At 36.0% G+C, this 12,097-nt stretch overlaps 1 non-coding gene across 1 annotated transcript; it reads right to left on the reverse strand.

Annotated features, from left to right (window-relative positions):
• Positions 1 to 243: 243 nt before the first annotated feature.
• On the reverse strand, positions 244 to 347 carry LOC125926036 (U6 spliceosomal RNA). The gene has a single exon (XR_007458969.1). It is a non-coding gene; the product is annotated as a U6 spliceosomal RNA (small nuclear RNA).
• Between the last annotated feature and the right edge of the window lie 11,750 nt (positions 348 to 12,097).

Below are 12,097 nucleotides of genomic sequence, written 5' to 3' on the forward strand. Positions count from 1 at the left end.
CAGAGCCCGATGTGGGGGTTGAACTCACAAACCGTGAGATCATGACCTGAGCCAAAGCTGAATGCTTCACTGACTGAGCCACCCAGGCACCCCATTCTTACATTTTTTAAATGTTTATTTCTTCTTGAGAGAGAGAGAGAGAGAGAGAGAAAGAGAGAGAGAGAAGTGGGGGAGGGACAGAGTGAGGGGGACAGAGGATCTGAAGCAGACTCTACGCTGACAGCAGAGAGCCTGATAGGGGACAAAAATCTGGAAGCTTCACAAATCTGCATGTCACCCTTGTGCAGCAGCCAGGCTAATCTTCGTATCGTTTCAGTTTTTAGTATATGTGCTGCCGAGGAGAGCGCCTTCCATTTTTATAGGAAAGTCCAGGAAACTTCTTATATGTAAATGATTATAGTTAATTTTATATTTCGTTTTGATAAGATACTTACTAATTGTAACAAACAGGTTTTTTTCTTTTTATGAGATGTAGGAGGCTAAAAGTCTTTCCCCTCATTAACTTCTCAGGTTATCTAAAATTCCAAGCTCCAGACATATGTGCCCATGTCTCTGTTTGATATCTCCACCGATGTCTTAAAGATGCTTCAGACTCAATATGACCCACATTAAAACCATAACCTTTGTCTCATACCTGGTCCTCTCCTGGTGTCAACTCTTTCAGTGAATAGCATGTACACATCATTGTCACCCTTGACATCTTATCCGATTATAAGGAAAGAGGCCCATCACTAGGTCCATTGATAACACTTTTAAAATATCTTTAAATCTATACACATCTCTCTCTCTCTCTTTCTCCTCACTGTCACCACTCCTAATTCAAATACCAAGGTCTCTTACACTAATCTCTTGATCTAATTTTCCTGTAAAACCCTTGCTCCCTGCCCCTAATTCTCACACACAGGAGACGATGTGAGCCAAGTAAAATATAAGTCTCATCACGTTCTCTTTCTTCTTAAGAGTCTTTAAAGCTTATACAGTGCTCTTAAGATAAAGAAGAGAATCTTTAACATGTCCTATGAAGCTCTGACTGATATAACCTCAGATCACCTCAGCCCCAGCCTCCTTGCCTGCTTTCTTCCTCACTCTTTATTCAAGCTTCCTGGCTTCTTTCCAATTCTTCTTTCCAATACCTTGATCCTCACCATAGGGCCTTTCCACTCACTGTTGCCTCTGCCCGGAACACCTCTTACACACCCTCTCACTTAATAACTTTTCCTTGTCTTCCAAATTATCCAAATACCTCTTCCTCAGGAAATCCTACTCTGACTTGACAAATTGGATCAGATCAGTACATCTTTCATGGCACTGATCACTATTTGTAATTTGTATACTTAGATGATCACTGTCTACCTCCCACACAATGAGCTTCATGAGGGACCATGTCTGTTTTCACTGGTCCTTTTCTTGAGCACTCAGCCCAGTGATTAGCAAGTACTGAGTTTTCAATGTATTGAGGAATGAATGAATGTATGAATGACTGGATGACTGGATGGATGGATGACTGAAAGATCACTATCTTCAGATGTCAAATAACTAAAGTCATTAAGCCAATTTGTTGTAGAGTTTTATCATTTTCCAGGAAAAGAGATCCCAAGAGAATGGCATTTGATGCAATGGTATAGAGAATAGGAAGGGAATAACACAGAGCGTATTTATAGTTACCTTTGCTATTCAGAATCTGTTCCCCTTTCCTAAGACAGCATCCTCTTTTTAGGGGACTGTATTTTTCCTTCATGGTGTGGTTTTGTGGGAGTGTATATTTTTCAATAAATAACAAAAAATCAAATAACCCAATTTAAAAATGGACAAAGGATTTGAATACGCATTTCTCCAGAGAAGATATACAAATGGACAATAAGTTCATGTAAAGATGCTCAAAATCAGTAGTTCTTAGAGAAATGCAAATCAAAATGACAGTGACATGCCACTTTGCACACAATAGGATGACTCTAATCAAAATGACAGACAATAACAAAGGTTGACAAGGATGTGGAGAAACCCATACTTCTCATACACTGCAGGTGGAAATGTAAAATGATGCAGTGCTTTGGAGAAGAGTTTGGCAGTGCCTCAAGTCTTTAACTGTAGTTAACATATTACTTAGCAATTTCACTTCCTAGGTATCTATCCAAGAGAATTAAAAACATATGTGAACATATGTTCACAGGAAGACTGATACACAGATACTCGTAGCAGTATTATTCATTACAACCAAAGCGGAAACAACCCAAATGACCATCAACTGATAAATGGATAAACAAAATGTAGTCTATCAATGTAATGGAATATTATTTGGCAATAAACAGGAATGCAGTGCTGATACATACTACAAACATGGGTCAGTCCATAGTAAAAGTACTATGTTAAGGGAATGAAGCCAACCACAAAAGACCACGCATTGTTTGGTTCCATTTATATGAAATGTCTAGAATAGGCAAAACCACAGAGACCAAAATTAGAATAGTGGTTCTAACGGCTGGGGTGAGGAGAAAAATGGAGAGTGATTACTAATGGTTATGGGGTTTCTTAAGGGGTGTTCAAAATGTTCTAAAATAGATTCTAATAATGGTTGCACATCTCTGGGAATGTATTAAAAACTACCAATGTGTATACTTTAATTTAAAGGAGTGAATTTTATGGTTGTGAATTATATCTCAATTTACTGTTAAAAAATAAATATGATGTATCAATAAGTATAAATCTTGTAATAGGTACAAAATGTAAGGGTGGCACAGACTGAGGACAGGAGTGGAACAAAGAAGACTACATTGGCGAGATGATGGTAAATCCGTGAATTACTTGTCTTTCACCCAACCTTACCTGTCAGCACACTGGGAGTCAGTTCCATCAGGCTTTGGCTGCCCAAATACATAAATTTTAAAGAATAACAGTTGCATGTAGTTTTGAATGGAAAATATGTTCCAGAATGGTCAAGCATATAAATCCAAGAGATTAAGCTTCAGGCAAATCCAATCTACACAGGCAGATCGCTAATAGAGGTCATGATTGCAGTTTGGCTACACCTGAGTTTATTCAATGACGCATTTTTCTTTTCTCTTCAGACTCATAAGCACAAGAGCTGCCAGGAGACAAGAACCCCCTCAAACATATTATTCTCGCAGGATGTTGAATGAGTAGATATTAGAACCCACTTCACTTATCTGGTTGCTCACTGTGTAACCAAAACAATTCAGGTCTCCAAATGTTTGCTCACATACCAAAAACCTAAACAATATTAAGCAGCACACTAAAGACAGGAAGTGCCTTTTGGAAATTGTTGTCAGAACTTTGTTACCACATTCAAACTTGCCCATTAAGAAAAAAAAATGTCTCTCTTAACAATGCATGTACTCAGAAATGATAAAAAGCAATTTACAAATTCTTTATTTTCTCTTATGGACTATATCTGTGTTAAATGGAAAAATGTTTTAGACTGTACATCCCAGAGTTCCTATATATCATTAGCCCAGGGCATAGTTTTTACTACTGGTTACTTATTAGTACTATTTCGTCAATCTCATACAATGAGTAAATAATAACTTGCAAACACAATAGGATACAAAGTAGAATTTTTACTTTAACCTAGGATTTAGAATTTAACCTAGGAAACTAAAAGCTTGTCAATCATTTCTCCTTGTGTACCACTGAATCATAGAGAAAGGGACAGGAATGGATTGTGACAAAACCCTGCACCACAAATTATGCATAAGTTTTATGACCTTAAGATTTCTGGCAGAAAAAAATGTCACGTCAAAGACCACCATGACCAGAAAAGAATAGTAGTCTGCAGACCCGGAAGAAATGTATCTTAGCAGACTGTGTGGGCAATCCCTGGATAATATTAGGAAATCATAGTTTGTAATGTAATAGAAGCGTACTGAGTCAGATTCAAGGTTAACCTATAATGGTAGACTATTAGAATCAGAAAGCAACATGCACTGAGGAGGAGAACCCCACATTTCCACTGAATAAGGGAGACCATATCTCCGCTGGAGGTCGGCCTCCAGCCCAGATATGGGTATCAGTCATTTTCTGCTCTACACAGATCTGCTGAATGAGGAAAGAGGAAAACAAGATCCTGAAGGTTTGGGGTAGAGAGGAGCAGGAAGAGGCCCTTATGGCAGACCGCCTGCTTGGTAGAGCGTCCACAGAAAATTAAATATCTTGTATGGTGAATTTTAATTTCCCTTTAGTATTTGCTTTGTGCCATTTAAAAGAATTTTGTTGAGGTCCATTTCACTGCAGTGAAGTAGGCACACCTTAAGGGTCCAGTATCATCAGTTTTGACAAATGGATAAAGTCATGTAACCTATACCCTATTAAAATACAGAACATTTATGGCCCCAGAAGATTCCCTTATGCTTCTTTCTAGTTAGTCTCTTCCCGCTCAGAAATAGCTTTGTTCTGATTTCCATCATAAAATAGTTTTCTTTGTTTTATGACTTCATATAAATATTTATTTCTTTACATCAGGCTCCTTTCACTCTGTATGACACTGTTGTTTGCATCTATAATTTATTCCATTTCATAGCTGAATGTTGTTCCATCGTATATTTGTTTATTCTTTCTTCCATTAATGGAAACCTAGGCTGTTTCCAGGTTCTGTTTATGATAAATGAAGCTGCCTGTGAATGTTCTTATAAAAGTCATTTTTGATATATATATTTCTCTTGAATAAAAACCTAAAATGGACTTGTTGGGTCATAGGGTAGAAATACATTTAAATCTTTCAAATATTATGAGTTTTCCAAAATAGAGGTAGTATTTTACACACCGACCAACAATGTATGAAGTTCTTTTTGCTTTACACCTTTATCAACATTTCATGATGTTTTCATTTCACCCTTTCTAATGGCTATGTAATGATTTCGCATGGTGGTTTTAGTTTGCTTTTTTTCCTAATGGTTAAGAACATTGAGCACAGTCTCATGTGCCTATTGGCCATTCATATACCTCTTCTGTGAAGTATATGTTCAAGTCTTTCCTCTGTTTTTATATTGGGCTGGCTATCTCTTCATTAAAATGTAGGGATTCTTTATATATTCTGAATACCACTCTATTTCTCAAATTTATGTGTTGCAAGTGTTTTTCTCTGCCTACGGCTATGTATTCATTTTCTTAGTAATGTCTCCTGATGAGCAGTTTTAAATATTAGCACTCAATTTATCATTTTTTAAGTTGACTTTTATTTCTGTGTCATTTATAAGAAATAATTTGCCCAAATCAATCAGTGTGATACATCACATTAATAAAAGAAAGGATAAGGGGCACCTGGGTGGCTCAGTCGGTTGAGCAACTGACTTTGGCTCAGGTCATGATCTCATGGCTCATGAGTCCGAGCCCAGCGTTGGGCTCTGTGTTGACAGCTCAGAGCCTGGAGCCTGCTTTGGATTCTGTGTCTCCCTCTCTCTCTGCCCCTAACCCACTCGCATTCTGTCTCTGTGTCTCTCAAAAATAAATAAACGTTAAAAATTTTTAAAAAATAAATAAATAAAAGAAAGGATAAGAACCATATGATCCTGTCAATAGATGCAGAAAAAGCATTTGACAAACTACATCCTTTCTTAATAAAAAACCCTCAAGAAAGTCGGGATAGAAGGAACATACTTAAACATCATAAAAGCCATATATGAAAAGCTCACAGCTAATATCACCCTCAATGGGGAGAAACTGAGAGCTTTCCCCCTGAGATCAGGAACACGACAGGAATGTCCACTCTCACCACTGATGTTTAACATAGTGTTGGAGTCCTAGCATCAGCAATCAGACAACAGAATGAAATAAAAGGCATCAAAATTGGCAAAGAAGTCAAACTTTCACTTTTCACAGATGACATGATACTTTACGTGGAAAACACGAAAGACTACCAAAAGACTCCAAGAACTGATACATGAATTCAGCAAAGTCGTAGGGTACAAAATCAATGTACAGAAATCAGTTGCATTTTTATATACCAATAATGAAACAACAGAAAGAGAAATAAAGACACTTATCCTATTTACAGTTGCACCAAGAACCATAAAATACCTAGGAATAAACCTAACCAAAGACGTAAAAGATCTGTATGCTGAAAACTATAGAAAGCTTATGAAGGAAATTGAAGAAGACAGAAAGAAATGGAAAAAAATTCCATGCTCATAGATTGGAAGAATGAATATTGTTAAAATGACAACACTACCTGAAGTAATCTACACATTCAAAGCAATCCCAATCAAAATTGCACTGACATTCTTTTCAAAGCTTCTCAAACAATCTTAAAAATTGTATGGAACCACAAAAACCCCAAATAGCCGAAGTAATATTGAAGAAGAAAACCAAAGCGGGAGGCATCACAATCCCAGACTTTAGCCTCTACTACAAAGCTGTAGTCATCAAGACAGTATGGTATTGGCACAAAAACAGACACATAGACCAATGGAATAGAATAGAGAACCCAGAATTGGACTCACAAGTATATGGCCAACTAATCTTTGACAAAGCAGGAATGTGCATCCAATGGAAAAAAAGACAGTCTCTTTAGCAAATGGTGCTGGGAGAACTGGCCAGCAACATACAGAAGAATGAAACTAGAGCACTTTCTTACACCATGCACAAAAATAAACTCAAAATCGATGAAAGACCTAAATGTGAGACAGGAAACCATCAAAACCCTAGAGGAGAAAGCAGGCAACAACCTCTCTGACCTTAGTCTCAGCAATTTCTTACTCCACATCTCCAAAGGCAAGGGAGTTAAAAGCAAAAATGAACTATTGGCACCTCATGAAGATAAAAAGCTTCTGCACTGCAAAGGAAACAATCAACAAAACAAAAAGGCAACTGACAGAATGGGAAAAGATATTTGCAAATGACATGTAGGATAAAGGGCTAGTATACAAAATCTATAAAGAACTCACCAAACTCAACACCCAAAAAATAAATAATCCAGTGAAGAAATGAGCAGAAGACATGAATAGACACTTTTCCAAAGAAGACATTTAGATGGCAAACAGACACATGAAAATATGCTCAACGTCACTCATCATCAGGGAAATACAAATCAAAGCCACACTGAGATATCACCTCATGCCAGTCAGAGTGGCCAAAATGAAGAAATCAGGAGACTATAGATGCTGGAGAGGAGGTGGAGAAACGGGAACCCTCTTACACTGTTGGTGGGAATGCAAACTGGTGCAGCTGCTCTGGAAAACAGTGTGGAGGTTCCTCAAAAATTTAAAAATAGAACCACCCTATGACCCAGCAATAGCACTGCTAGGAATTTACCCAAGGGATACAGGAGTGCTGATGCATAGGGGCACATGTACCCCACTGTTTATAGCAGCACTTACAACAATAGCCAAATTATGGAAAGAGCCTAAATGTCATCAACTAATGAATGGATAAAGAAGATGTGGTTTATACATACAATGGAATACTACTTGGTAATGAGAAAGAATGAAATCCTGCCATTTGCAGCAACGTGGATGGAACTGGAAGGTATTATGCTGAGTGAAATCAGTCAGTCAGAGAAGGACAGATATCATATGTTTTCACTCATATGTGGATCTTGAGAAACTTAACTGAAGTCCATGGGGCAAGGGAAGGAATAAAAAATAGTTACAGAGAGGGAGGGAGGCAAACCACAAGAGACTCTTAAATACAGAGAACAAACTGAGGGTGGATGGGGGTGGGGGAAAGGGGAAAATGGGTGATGGGCATTGAGGAGGGTACTTGTTGGGATGAGCACTGGGTGTTGTATATAAGCCAGTTTGACAATAAATTATATTAAAAAAACAATAATTTTCCCAGCACAAACTTGCAAATATAGTCTCCTATATGTTTTCTGGAAGCTTTATAGTTTTGGCTTTTGCATTTAGGCCTATTATCCTTCTCAAATTAGTGCTTGTGTATGACTTGATGTAGAGATCAAGATATTTTTTATTTTTCCATATGGATGTCTACATCCATAATGGTGTTCCAGCACCATTTATTGAAAAAACCTTTTACTTAAAAAAATCATTTGCTCCTTTTCTTTGAATTTCTATATGATATTTTGCAATTATCTTGTCAACTTTTACTTTTAAAAAGTCTGCGAAGATTGTGATCACAAAGAATCAATAACCCAATTTTGGAACAATAGAACACTTAACAATGCTGAGTCTTAAAATTCACAAACATGGTATGTCTCTCCACGTATTCAAGGTCTTCTTTAATTTCTTTCATAATATTTAATGTTTTTAAATGTAGAGTTTAACACAAATCCTATTAAATTTGTTCCTAAGTATTTTATGTTTTGGGTGTTATTATAAATGCTACTTTTAATCTTATATTCAAATTTGGGGAATATAAAAATACGATTTATTTTTACAAATTGGCTTTGATACTATAACATGGCTACATTTACCTATAAGTTCTAGCAGAATTTATATAGATTACCTAGGATTTTCTACAAGTACAATTATGTCATCTGCAAATAAAGGCATTATTGTTTCCTTTCTTATCTGTATGTTTTTATTTCTTTTTTTTGCTGTATTTTGCTAGATAGGACCTCTAGTACAATTTTTAATAGAATCTGTACGTCCTATAAGAGAATGAGAAAACAGACCACAGACTGGGAGAAAATATTTGCAGAGTACATATCTGATAAAGGACTGTTATTCAAAATATACAAAGAGCTGTTAAAACTCAATAAGAAAATAAACAACCTGATTTAAAAATGGGCAAAAGACCTGAACAGACATCTCACAAATAAGATATGAAGATGGAAAATAAGCATATAAAAAGATGTTGAACATCAAATGTCATTAGAGAACTGCAAATTAAAACAATGAGATATCACTACCTATCTATTAGAAAGGCCAAAATCCAAAACACTAACAACTCCAAATGTTTATGAGACTGTGGAATAAGAGGAATTCTCATTCACTGCTGGTGGAAGTGCAAAATGGTACAACCACTTTGGAAGATAGTTTGGGAGGTCCCTAAACAACTAATATGACCCAGCAATCACACTCTTTGGTATTTACCAAAATAATTGAAAACTTATATCCACATGAAAACAGGCACAAGAATGTTTATAGCAGCTTTATTCATTATTTCCAAAACCTGAAAGCAACCAAAATATCCTTCAGTAGGTGAATAAGTAAATAAATGTAGTACTTCCAGGCAATTGGATATTATTCAGCACTAAAAATAAATGAGCTGCCAAAACATGAAAAGACTTAAGGAAAAACCTTAAGTGCATATTATTAAGTGAAAGTAGCCAATCTGGAAAGGCTATATACTCTATGACTCCAACTATATGACATTCTGGAAAGAGAAAGACTATATAAACAGTAAAAGGACCAGTGGTTCCCAAGGGTTGGGGGAGTGGGGGAGGGATGAATAGGTAGAACCCAAAGGATTTTGGGGCAATGAAACTATTCCATACAAGGCTACAATGGTGGCTCCATGTCATTGTACTTTCGTCACAATCCATAGAATGTACAACACCAAGAGTGAACCCTAATGTAAACTTTGGACTTTGGGTGATGATGATATGTCAATGTAAGTTCACGGATTGTAACATGTGAGGGCCAGGGATGTACTGGAACTCCCTACTTTCTCTCAATTGTGCTGTACCCCTAAAACCGCCCTAAAAAGTAAGTCTATTAAAAGACGTGGACATCCATGCCTTTTCCCTATTTTTGAGGATGAGCATTCAGTATTTCACCAGTAAGAGTGATATTAACTCTGGAATTTTTACAGATGCCTTTCATTAAACTGGGAATTTTTTCTTTTGTTCTTATTTTGCAGAGACTTTTTAATCATGGTTTGGGACTTAAATTTCATAACTGCATTTTCTGCAATGATCGAAATACCATATCATATAACTTTTCTCTTTAATACTTAAGTCACATTGTGAATTTTTGTGTTAAACCAACAGTGTATTATGCTTTTTCTATGTTGTTATATTTGACTTGCTTATATCTTTTTTAGAAAGTTTATTTTTATTTATTATTTTTCACTTAATTATATCTTGTTAAGGATTTTTGGATGCAAATTTATAAGGAATATTAATTTGTAATTTTTCTTTTTTTGTAACGTTTCCAGCTGCTTTGTTATCAGGGTTATACAGACTTTACAAAATTAGCTGGGAAACATTACTTCTATTATACTACCTGAAAGAGTTTGTGTAATATTGGTAACAATACTTTCTATTTTTTTCTTTTTGATTTTCTCTCTTCCTGCTTTTTACAAAAAGCTTCCTATTTTTGCAACCAGGACTCTAGCTCTGGGTGATGGCAATGGATCCTTGAGCCATAAAAGGAACAAAAATCTGTCCTGACACATGTTTTTAAAAAGAGGTTGTTTCTCTCTTATTTGAGGTGTGTGTGTGTGTTTCACATTTAGGTGAAATTCTAAATACTTCTACATATTTAAAAGCAATCATACACACACACACACACACACACACACACAAACACACACACATACACATACACAAATAGATTATTGAAGAGACTTGCTTTTGAAAGTTACCTCTGCTGGTGTAACAAAGGACTTGAAAACTCTTAATTATATTATTCAATATCAGTAGGAAATATAGATATTAGATATTATTATTATTGTAATACATGGAAATTTCAACTAAACATATCTAAAAGAAGCCAGGAAATTTTGGGCAGCACATTTAGGAAAGAGGAAGGAAATATTTCATCGTTGGGGAACCAAAGCAATGAAAATATCTCTGTATTGGGAGTTGACAGTGTTTGCTTTATCCATCTGAAGGTTATAATTTTACTTGTATGCAAGTAAAAAATTGTTAAGTTTTTTATGGTGAATTAATCCATGTAACTCATTATATTCATCATAAAATGAACTTCTTTAATCTCTAGTAATGTTTTTGCTTAAAATTTTATCTGTTGTGATGTTAATATAGCTATATGTGCTTTATTTTGATTGTTATTTGCACAATACTCAACTGGTTAGAAAATATTTGTAAGAAATATTCCTCAGAATTATTTAGTTAACTTAAAAATAAGTTCTAAACATTGACAAAAGTACAATATGCCTTTTTATATGGAACGAAGTTCATACCACATTAATGAACAAACAATAGCAAATACAATAAATAGCATATTCTTGGTGGGGAAGGGGGAAGTGTGTGTGTGCACACATGTGTGTATGCTCATAGTGAGCATACCTATTAGTGTAAAGATACATACCTAGCTGTTTTTGGTAGTTCCTCCTAGGTAATGGAATGTTGGTGATTTTTGTTTCTTTTTACTTCTTTGTACTAATTTTCTAAAATAAGATTATATTTCTGTTTATTTAAAAATTGTTTTTAATGTTTTATTTTTGAGAGGGAGAGAGAGTGGGCATGTAAGTAGGGGAGGGGCAGAGAGAGAGGGAGAGAGAGAATCTGAAGTAAGCTCCATGCTATCAGCACAAAGCCCGACACGGGGCTCGAACCCACCAACCATCATATCATGACCTGAGCCAAAGTTGGACGCTCAACTGACTGGGCCACCCAGGTGCCCCTATTTCGTTTGTTTGTTTGTTTTTAACTTTTTGAAAATATTAAGAAAAAGGGAACAGTATCAGTTGCATAAAGAGAAACCAAGTTATTTCTAGACTGGAGGAAATCACTGACTTTGCCAATAGTAACATCTTCAGTATCTTTAACAAGAATAGTTTCAGTAGAGGGTTTGAAGGTGAATTAGAATATAATGGATTTCAGAGTGGGAGAAACAAATCATTTTTTTAACTGGCCGTGAAGGACGTGAAAAGGATAACGTATAAATGATGTGTGACTGGAAAGGCAGGGTCTAATTTTATTTTATTTTTTAGATTGAAAGAAAGATTAACATGTTTATGGGTGAAGGACAAAAAAGAAGATGAAAACAGAAAGGTCAGTTCATTGAGCAAGAGAGAGGAAGGCCTCAAGGGCACAGACAGTGGGCTGGGCTTGTAAAAAGCAGAAACTGGGCAGGAAAAGGTAAAGGTTGCATTCTGGAAGTTCCTTTCAAACTAAGAAATAGGAAGACCAGTGCTCTAGGCTTGCAAGTGAGAGGCAGGCAAGACTAGTTTCAACTTGTTTGCTGTTTGCTTTTTTTCTGAGAACAGAAACAGGGCC

This window comes from Panthera uncia, chromosome F1 (genome assembly GCF_023721935.1).
Source record: "Panthera uncia isolate 11264 chromosome F1, Puncia_PCG_1.0, whole genome shotgun sequence".
NCBI classification, from domain to species: Eukaryota; Metazoa; Chordata; class Mammalia; order Carnivora; family Felidae; genus Panthera; species Panthera uncia.